Source organism: Eschrichtius robustus, chromosome 5 (genome assembly GCF_028021215.1).
Source record: "Eschrichtius robustus isolate mEscRob2 chromosome 5, mEscRob2.pri, whole genome shotgun sequence".
Taxonomy (NCBI): domain Eukaryota; kingdom Metazoa; phylum Chordata; class Mammalia; order Artiodactyla; family Eschrichtiidae; genus Eschrichtius; species Eschrichtius robustus.
In genome coordinates this window covers 134,297,239-134,305,894 of record NC_090828.1, presented here as the reverse complement: position 1 = coordinate 134,305,894, position 8,656 = coordinate 134,297,239, and positions in this window count along the sequence as shown.

The following is an 8,656-nucleotide window of genomic DNA, read 5'->3' as shown; positions in this document are numbered from 1 at the left end:
TAAAGGAATGATTTCAATGAGCCCATACTTTTGCATCTTCCCTTACATAGAAAAGCGCTACATTCATTAACTTAAGATGCCTGGTTTTCTTTAATTAACAGTACTCTTTTGATGTTCCCACTACCTGGCTTTTGTTACAGAACTCCTATATATCCTGGCTCCCCCCTTACCTCTTTGGAGCCGTCCCTCAGAGCTATCTGAGAGTCCTGTCTCCCTGAGAGTTATCTCAAAGTCCTCAGAAAATCCACCGAATAAAATATAACTCTCCACTTCTAGGTTGTACATTTTTTTCAGTCGACATTTAGAATCAAAATGTTTTTACTAGTTTTATTACCTCTATTATTAACTATACCTAACTTTTAATCAATTGATTTATTTAATTGATTAAATTATTAAGTTATTTAATTTAATGATTTATTCTTTATAAACTACTTCATTGTGTGTGAATTTAACTTTCATTTATTCCAAAAATCTTGATTGCATACCCATAGGCGCTGGAGAATCTACTAGATGCTTGGGATAAAATAATAAATAAAATTTCCATTTTCAAGTAGCTTACGGAACTAATAGATAGCTAGTCACAGAACAAGGTGGTAATAGCTCTCAGGAGGATCACAAAACACACTTGGGAGGTGTCAGAGGTGCTTTCTGCAAGGAGCCGAAATCTAAGCTGTGAACTATAAGTATGAATGGGAAAAAGAGGGCAAATTCTTCATGCAGAGTCATGAGAAGAAGTCTCATGGTAGATAACACAGGATGAGCAAAATATACACATGACCAAATACATGACAGTGTAGACCAGAAAGAAGTTTGTTGTGGCTGCATGATTATGTAAAAAAGGAGATGTAGAGGAGAGGGCAGAGGAATAAGGGTATAGATCAAGAAATCTCTTCATCCTCCCTGCTGGGGGGCTTTGGTTACTGCATGCTGTCTGGCTATCCTGCCAGCATGTGACTCACAAAGAAGCTTGACAATTAACTTGGAGCGTCCATTTATGTATTCATACCTGCATGGAACAAGTTCTGCAGAAAAAACATAGGTGAGAACATTGATCCGGTGAAAAGTGCACTATATGTGAAATATTATTTTGATTCTCTATAAGGGAGAGAGTTACTATTTTCAACTACGTGCTATTCCCATGGTTTGTATCTCCAGTAACATAAAGCTTGAATGTTGCTCCTGGTACTTTAGAACTCAACTGCAATTGAGCAGCCAACACAGCAATGGCATTTATTTAATTCTTTCAAGGCAGTGTGTAGTAGTGGGAGGTACCTGGATTTCAGAATAGAAGGTCTTGTGTTATATGTCAATTAAATCTCAATAAAACTGGGGAAAAGGTCCTGTCCTTTCCACCTCCAACCTGTGTTACACTGGGAATATATATATTTTTAATTTCTTGAACTTTCATTTTTCCACCTTCTAAATCGTTCTCTTCAGAAGTAGAAATCATGAAGTTGGGCTCTCATCCCATCTTATTTTTTTTGAAAATGGCGATTCAAAAAATTCCTGTTTTCACTCTGAAGCTGTTTGTCCTTACCTGCTGGGTGGTGGGGGAAAAGTTTGCTTAGTCTATTGACTTTTGAGTTTGCAAAGGAGAGCAAAATGAGTGCAGCACACATGATTAATATTAATAATAATAATAAAAGCTGCCAGAAAGCTTTCCCACTAATCTTTTATTATTCAGGCTCTGGTGCATAATGAACATTCTGAATATTTAATAACTGAAAGAGAGAAAAGCCAACTGAAAGAACATCTTGAGCTGTCATATATATGCATGAAAAAGCTCCTTATCCCACGAGGAGAGAGAACAGACTGGATCTGTCAATGGTAAAATACGGCATTTTTACACCCCTAGTCAAATGTCACTACAGATTGCAAGTGACATCTTATAATGAAGAACAACTTCCTATAGAATATGAAAAATATAAATGCTTCCTTTCCTTGCTAAGAATTTATACTGAAAGGTCATTATAGTGCATGTAAAATCCCACTGAAGCTGCGTAATGTACTTTCTATTTTCACTCCAATATCATCAGGTGGTGAGTGTGACTTGGTCTAATTAAAAGCAGGTTGTAATTTGCATACACAGAGGCACCAGAAAAGCAGATAAGTGAGGATTTGCTTGGGGAGAAATGGTTGATCAAGCGAGAAATAATGAGGAAATGATGGAATGAAAATGTCTAGGCCTTTGTACTTTGTAGAAAAGTTATTTTCTTCTTTATCCTTCTTCCTTTCTTTCTGGATGGTCATGACAAGGCACCAGCATCTCCTTAGGGCAAAGACATTCCTCCGAAGCACATAAAGGCTTTATGAGGTACAAAATTTTCTTAAGAAAATGAGATTTTTCCAATTTACTTCACCCTTGAAATCAAATTAGTTTGCTGTATTGTGTGAATTGTGGCTTTTTTCTTTCTTTTTATATTAAGCATTTTGAATATAACAACAGAGACTAAACAAATAGTTGGTGGAAGGGGATATACCCCAGTGCAATTGATTTTTATTGGGAGAATGAAAAAAGTACCATCAAAAAAAAAAAAAAAATGTAGCCTTCCTTTTTATAGGATAAACTGTTTACACTACATTTTTCCTCTTCACTTGTAAACTGTCACGCTGTCAGATGAGGTCTCATTGTTATATCTTCTTTGCTTCCATTGTGCTCTTATTCCTACTCCAGAAAACAATAAAATGGTTTTCAACATTGGGTTTCCTCTTCATTAATGTTTATCTATTTGTATTTCGCATAATGAAGTGTTCACTAAAAGACTGACAAGTCCTGAAATCAAGGTTAGAAGTCCTCTAATTACTGCCAACTGGAATTTCCCAAAATGTGCCTAAGGTCACAGAACCACTGGGTGTTGAGAAAGGTCTCTGTTTATCAATGTGCTGTGACAGACACCAGCATCCCTGGACACTGTAAAATCTGCAGGCTGACAGGGACCTATAGAGTTAATCAGTCCATTCCCAGTTCTAAAACAGTTATGAAACTAAAGCATGAAAATGGAAATCCATTCCATTATGAACGTTCAAAACTTATTAGGTATATAAAAAGTGCACTATATCTTTCTCCACCAATTTTTAAAACCCAGGTACATTTTACTAGGCCTGGAAGAATTCTCCTTCATTTAACAGAAAATACGCCTTCCAAAAAGGCATGGAGATATTGAAACTGAAGGGGTTTATTTTGTTTTTTTAGATAAACAACAAGGATTTACTTTATAGCACAGGGAACTAAATTCAATATCTTCTAATAACCTATAATGGAAAACAATAAGACGCTGTACACCTGAAACTCAACACAGTATTGTAAATCAACTACAGTAAAATTTAAAAAAAAGAAAAAGACTGGTGGAGCAGGCGGGTGGGTGAGTCCAGCCTCTGCAGAAGGAGGGAAAGAGGAGACAAGAAAAGGAGGGTGAGGGGTGGGGGGGTGGGCGGGGAGGCATTGAACGCTGTCTCCATTCCTCCTTGGGGCTTTTAACGCTTAACAAACCCCAAAAGCAAAGTGACATCATTACCCCTCAATTTACTCATTCAAGGTCCTTTCGCCCTCCGAGGGCCAGGTCCTGGCTAAGGGGGTGGGGGGGGGGGGGGTGGTCCTTGCGGTGAACAATCGCGCTGCCCCTGAGCGTTCGTCCAGACTGGGTGCCCAGGCCCGGCTGAGGAGGCGGATCTCTGCTGGCAGCGTCTTCAGGGCCAGGTCCCCAGACCCTGCCCTGCTGTCACCATGCAGAGAGCACGGCACCCAGGACCCAGCTGGCCCTACTGTAGCGCCGTGATCCCCGGATCCCCGTGCATCTGCGCTGGAGTCGGGTGTTGGGAGAGGGGAGAGCGCGTGCGCAGACTCACTAGACCCTGGCGCGGCGTGTGCTCAGAGCTGAGCCAACTACCGCTCGGTGTCCCTAGAAATGGCTTCTCCAAACCTAGGTTTATCGTATTTGCCCTTCTGATGCATTTCTTAAATATACATCCGCTGCAGAGCGACCAGGATCTCTGATGAAAAGTCAGTCCTTCACCTGTTCTGCTCTCGAGAAAAATTTTGGCCACAAATGCACTTTAGAAGGTTTACATGTTGAAAAAGGCAAGTAGCTGAGTCATTGGCTCTTTTTATTTATTTATTTTTAACATCTTTGTTGGCGTATAATTGCTTTACAGTGGTGTGTTAGTTTCTGCTATATAACAAAGTGAATCAGCTATATGTATACATATATCCCCATATCCCCTTCCTCTTGCGTCTCCCTCCCACCCTCCCTAACCCACCCTTCTAGGTGGTCACAAAGCACCGAGCTGATCTCCCTGTGCTATGCGGCTGCTTCCCACTAGCTATCTATTTTACATTTGATAGTGTATATATGTCCATGCCACTCTCTCACTTCGTCCCAGCTTACCCTTCCCCCTCCCCGTGTCCTCAAGTCCATTCTCTACGTCAGCATCTTTATTCCTGTCCTGCCCCTAGGTTCTTCAGAACCTTTTTTTTTTTTTTAGATTCCATATATATGTGTTAGCATACGGTATTTGTTTTTCTCTTTCTGACTTACTTCACTCTGTATGACAGACTCTAGGTCCATCCACCTCACTACAAATAACTCAATTTCATTTCTTTTTATGGCTGAGTGATATTCCATTGTATACATGTGCCGTATCTTCTTTATCCATTCATCTGTTGTTGGACACTTAGGTTGCTTCCGTGTCCTGGCTATTGTAAATAGAGCTGCAATGAACATTGTGGTACATGACTCTTTTTGAATTATGGTTTTCTCCGGGTATATGCCCAGTAGTGGGATTGCTGGGTCATACGATACTTCTATTTTTAGATTTTAAGGAACCTCCATACTGTTCTCCATAGTGGCTGTATCAATTTACACTCCCACCAACAGTGCAAGAGGGTTCCCTTTTCTCCACACCCTCTCCAGCATTTATTGTTTGTAGATTTTTTGGATGGCCCTTCTAACCGGTGTGAGGTGAAACCTCATTGTAGTTTTGATTTGCATTTCTCTAATAATTAGTGATGTTGAGCATCCTTTCATGTGTCTGTTGGCAATCTGTATATCTTGTTTGCAGAAATGTCTATTTAGGTCTTCTGCCCATTTTTGGATTGGGTTGTTTGTTTTTTTGATATTGAGCTGCATGAGCTGCTTGTATATTTTGGAGATTAATCCTTTGTCAGTTGCTTCGTTTGCAAATATTTCCTCCCATTCTGAAGGTTGTCTTTTTTGTCTTGTTTATGGTTTCCTTTGCTGTGCAAAAACTTTTAAGTTTCATTAGGCCCCACTTGTTTATTTTTGTTTTTCTTTCCCTTTCTCTAGGAGGTGGGTCAAAAAGGATCTTGTTGTGATTTATGTCATAGAGTGTTCTGCCTATGTTTTCCTCTAAGAGTTTTATAGTGTCTGGTCTTACATTTAGGTCTTTAATCCATTTTGAGTTTATTTTTGTTAAACTGAAGGTTAAAAATAATGAATGCTTATATATTATGCTGATAACCATGACATCACAATATGCATATAAGAAGATAGGAAAAATACTTTAAATATTAATAGTTTCTAGGTGTTTGAATGTGATTTTTTTTTTCCTGTTTTCAGTTTTAGTTCATTTGCTATGTTTTAATTGACTAGATTTTGTGATAATAGAAAAATTTACTGTAAAAACTGCACACTGTAAAATATGTTTCAGATCAAATTCTGTACCACTTTGTATTATAAAAATTTCTGTATTCAAATATAAAATTAACAAAACCTCCCTAAGTTGACCTAAGTAGAAGAGTTTCAATGACCAATATTGGCTACATCATATACTGAGGGTCTGTTCACTCATTTATTTATTCAATAACATGTCTGAGTGCCTGCCAAATGCCTAACAATTTACCAGGCATACAGTAGGTGCACCATGGATGTTTATTACATTAAATCACAAAAGAAAAAGGATGTTAGGCACTCTGCTAGGGAATGAGATTACTGAGATGATCAAGATAATCCCTCTTTCTCTATTTTGTATATATCTATATATATATTCTGACATTTCAAGGGATTAAAAGTCTAGATATCATTGATTAACATTGGAAAACCTCAAGACATATACACACTACTATATATAAAATAGATAACTAATAAGGACCTACTGTATAGCACAGGGAACTCTACTCAATACTCTGTAATGGCGTGTATGAGAAGGGAATCTGAAAAAAGAGTAGATATATGTATATGTATAGCACAACATTGTAGATCAACTATACTTCAATAAAAATTAAAAAAATAAACTCATTTCTTCTTCTTTTTTTAAGGAAAGAAACACCACTTTTGTGGCATTTTCTCTGCCATTTTAGCTCTCCCTTCTAACCAACCCCTTCATCATGTTGACCCATGGAAAAACAGTACAGCAACAGATGCAACATGGCTGGTAAAAAGACATTTTTAAAGCAGTAACAGAAATAATCATAGCCTCTTCCAATGTATGTTCTAAGGCATGCGTACATTTTTTTTTTTTTTTTTTTTTTTTTTTTGGCCGCACCTCACAGCTTGTGGGAACTTAGTTCCCCAACCAGGGTTGAACGCAAGCCATGGCAGTGGAAGTGTGGAGCCCTGACCACTGGACCACCAGAGAATTCCCAAGGCATGCATACATTGTGTACTCTCAGTCAGTATGTATGATTTTTTCATTTTAGAAATAATGAAACTGAGGTAAAGAGAAATTACATTCTTTCCCAGGTCACAGCTAGGTTAGAACCGGGGTGTCCGATCAGTCAGCAGCCATCAACACTGAAGTCTGTGCCAAGACCGCTTCAGCGTGCTAAAACAAGTTGATGCCATAGGATTGAAATAGAGCAGGACCCTATTGTTCTTCCCCTGCACCCCTCTGTCCTCAGCCTGCCTGTTGTCTGTAGAAAATCTTTAGCCAAAGAATAATTTTAATCAGAGAAATGAGAAAAATACAGAAACAAAGGAAAACAGTCAAACAAGATGAAATAATAGTTCAGCCATTAAACAAACTCAAGGACATTTAGTTCCTTCTCAAAGGCCATAGATAATATTCTGAGCCGTATCCTGTGAGCTGTCTTATAGATACTGAAACCCCCACCAGGTGGAAGAAGATAACGTGATGACCAGGCTGTAGCCATGACATAAGCTGCCACAGTTCCGAGAACTGGCCTCCAAGGAATGGGAACAAATTGACCCTGGAACTGAAGACTAACTCTACCTAAAACAATCAAGATGATGCTGGTCAGGCCACCGATGACCAATTTCAAGATGACTGTCAGAGCTGACTGAGCTGTTTTTACATGTAACCATCTCCCTCCGTCTATAAAAGCTCTTGCCCCCTGATTGTCAGTTGTGGGGGGAGTTGGCCTTTGGACATGTGTCTGCCCTCCCCTCACCCCCGGTTACCAGCATCCAAAATAAAGCAAACTTTCCCTCCCACCAACCTTGCTTCTTTATTGGCTTTTGAGTGGCAAGCACCCAAACCCCACTTATGGTTACAGGATCTCAATAAATGGGTTTTAAAGGTATTTTACAATATTTAATATATACTGAAGGATATATGTCATGTATATCTAAGGTAGGAAGCATGAAAGTAAAATGAACCCATTTATCCCCCGCATGTTAAGATCTAGATTAGTATCAACAGTTTTGATCCGTTTGATCTGAGAGTCTATGGAGATTTCCCTTCCCTCGAATATTTTAAAAAGTATCTCTTACATAGAATCTAGTTTTGGTTTTTGTCTTTTGTTTTTTCTTTTTGAGTTGGAAGGTCCACAAGATTGTTAGAAATGGAGTTTCAGACTAAATATATTGACTTTGCAAATATATAATTTACGATGTAAGCATGAAAAAAATCTATAAAAACAGGGGTTATGATCAAGACTTATTTTGAAACTCTGGGCTCTTTAATCTTAAGGCGAGTCATTGTTTTGTAGGAAAAAATGCCAATGCCCGTAGACTGTTTCATACTTTATGATAGAAATTCATAAAACATGTATTGCTATAGTTTTGTTCTTTCATGTGCCTTTATCCCATCTATTCAAGATATTAGGGTTTCTCATAGATGGTAGCTTGGACATCCTAAGTGTACGCAGTCTTGGTTTTTGATGAATTTAGCTAGGTTATGGGTTAAGCTGAGACTCAAAATAGCAAAGACTTAAAGATCAGGCATAGCAGCCCCAGGCCAGTGTGAGAGTTCCACGGTTTCAATGAGCCAGGCTCCTACTATCATGTGACTTCCTCATCCCTAAGAGTTTCCTTTATCTGTATGGTCCAGGACAACTCACCATTGCTTCTCTAGTCCTCAAGGAGAGAAGAGGAAGAGAAGAGGGAAAGGCTCACCTGTTTCCATTCAAGAATACTAGAAGTTACCTACCAAGTGCCCACATATCTTGTCGGTCATCATATGGCACACCGAGCTGCGATGAAGTTGGGAAATGTGGCATCTATACTTGACAGCTGTGTTTGCAGCAACATTTGGGGGCTCTATTACTATGAAAAAGGAGGACTGAATAGTCGAGGTTAATCTATTTCCTTTCTTTGTTTATTCTCTGTGAGTAGAAGGTATTCTCTGTGAGTTCCAAGACACGGTGATTCAGAAAATGCAGCAATAAAGGAAGAAATGTTACATGATATACGTGGAGCTTGACATGCCCGCAGAGGCTTTGCAACTGTTCTTAGTGAGT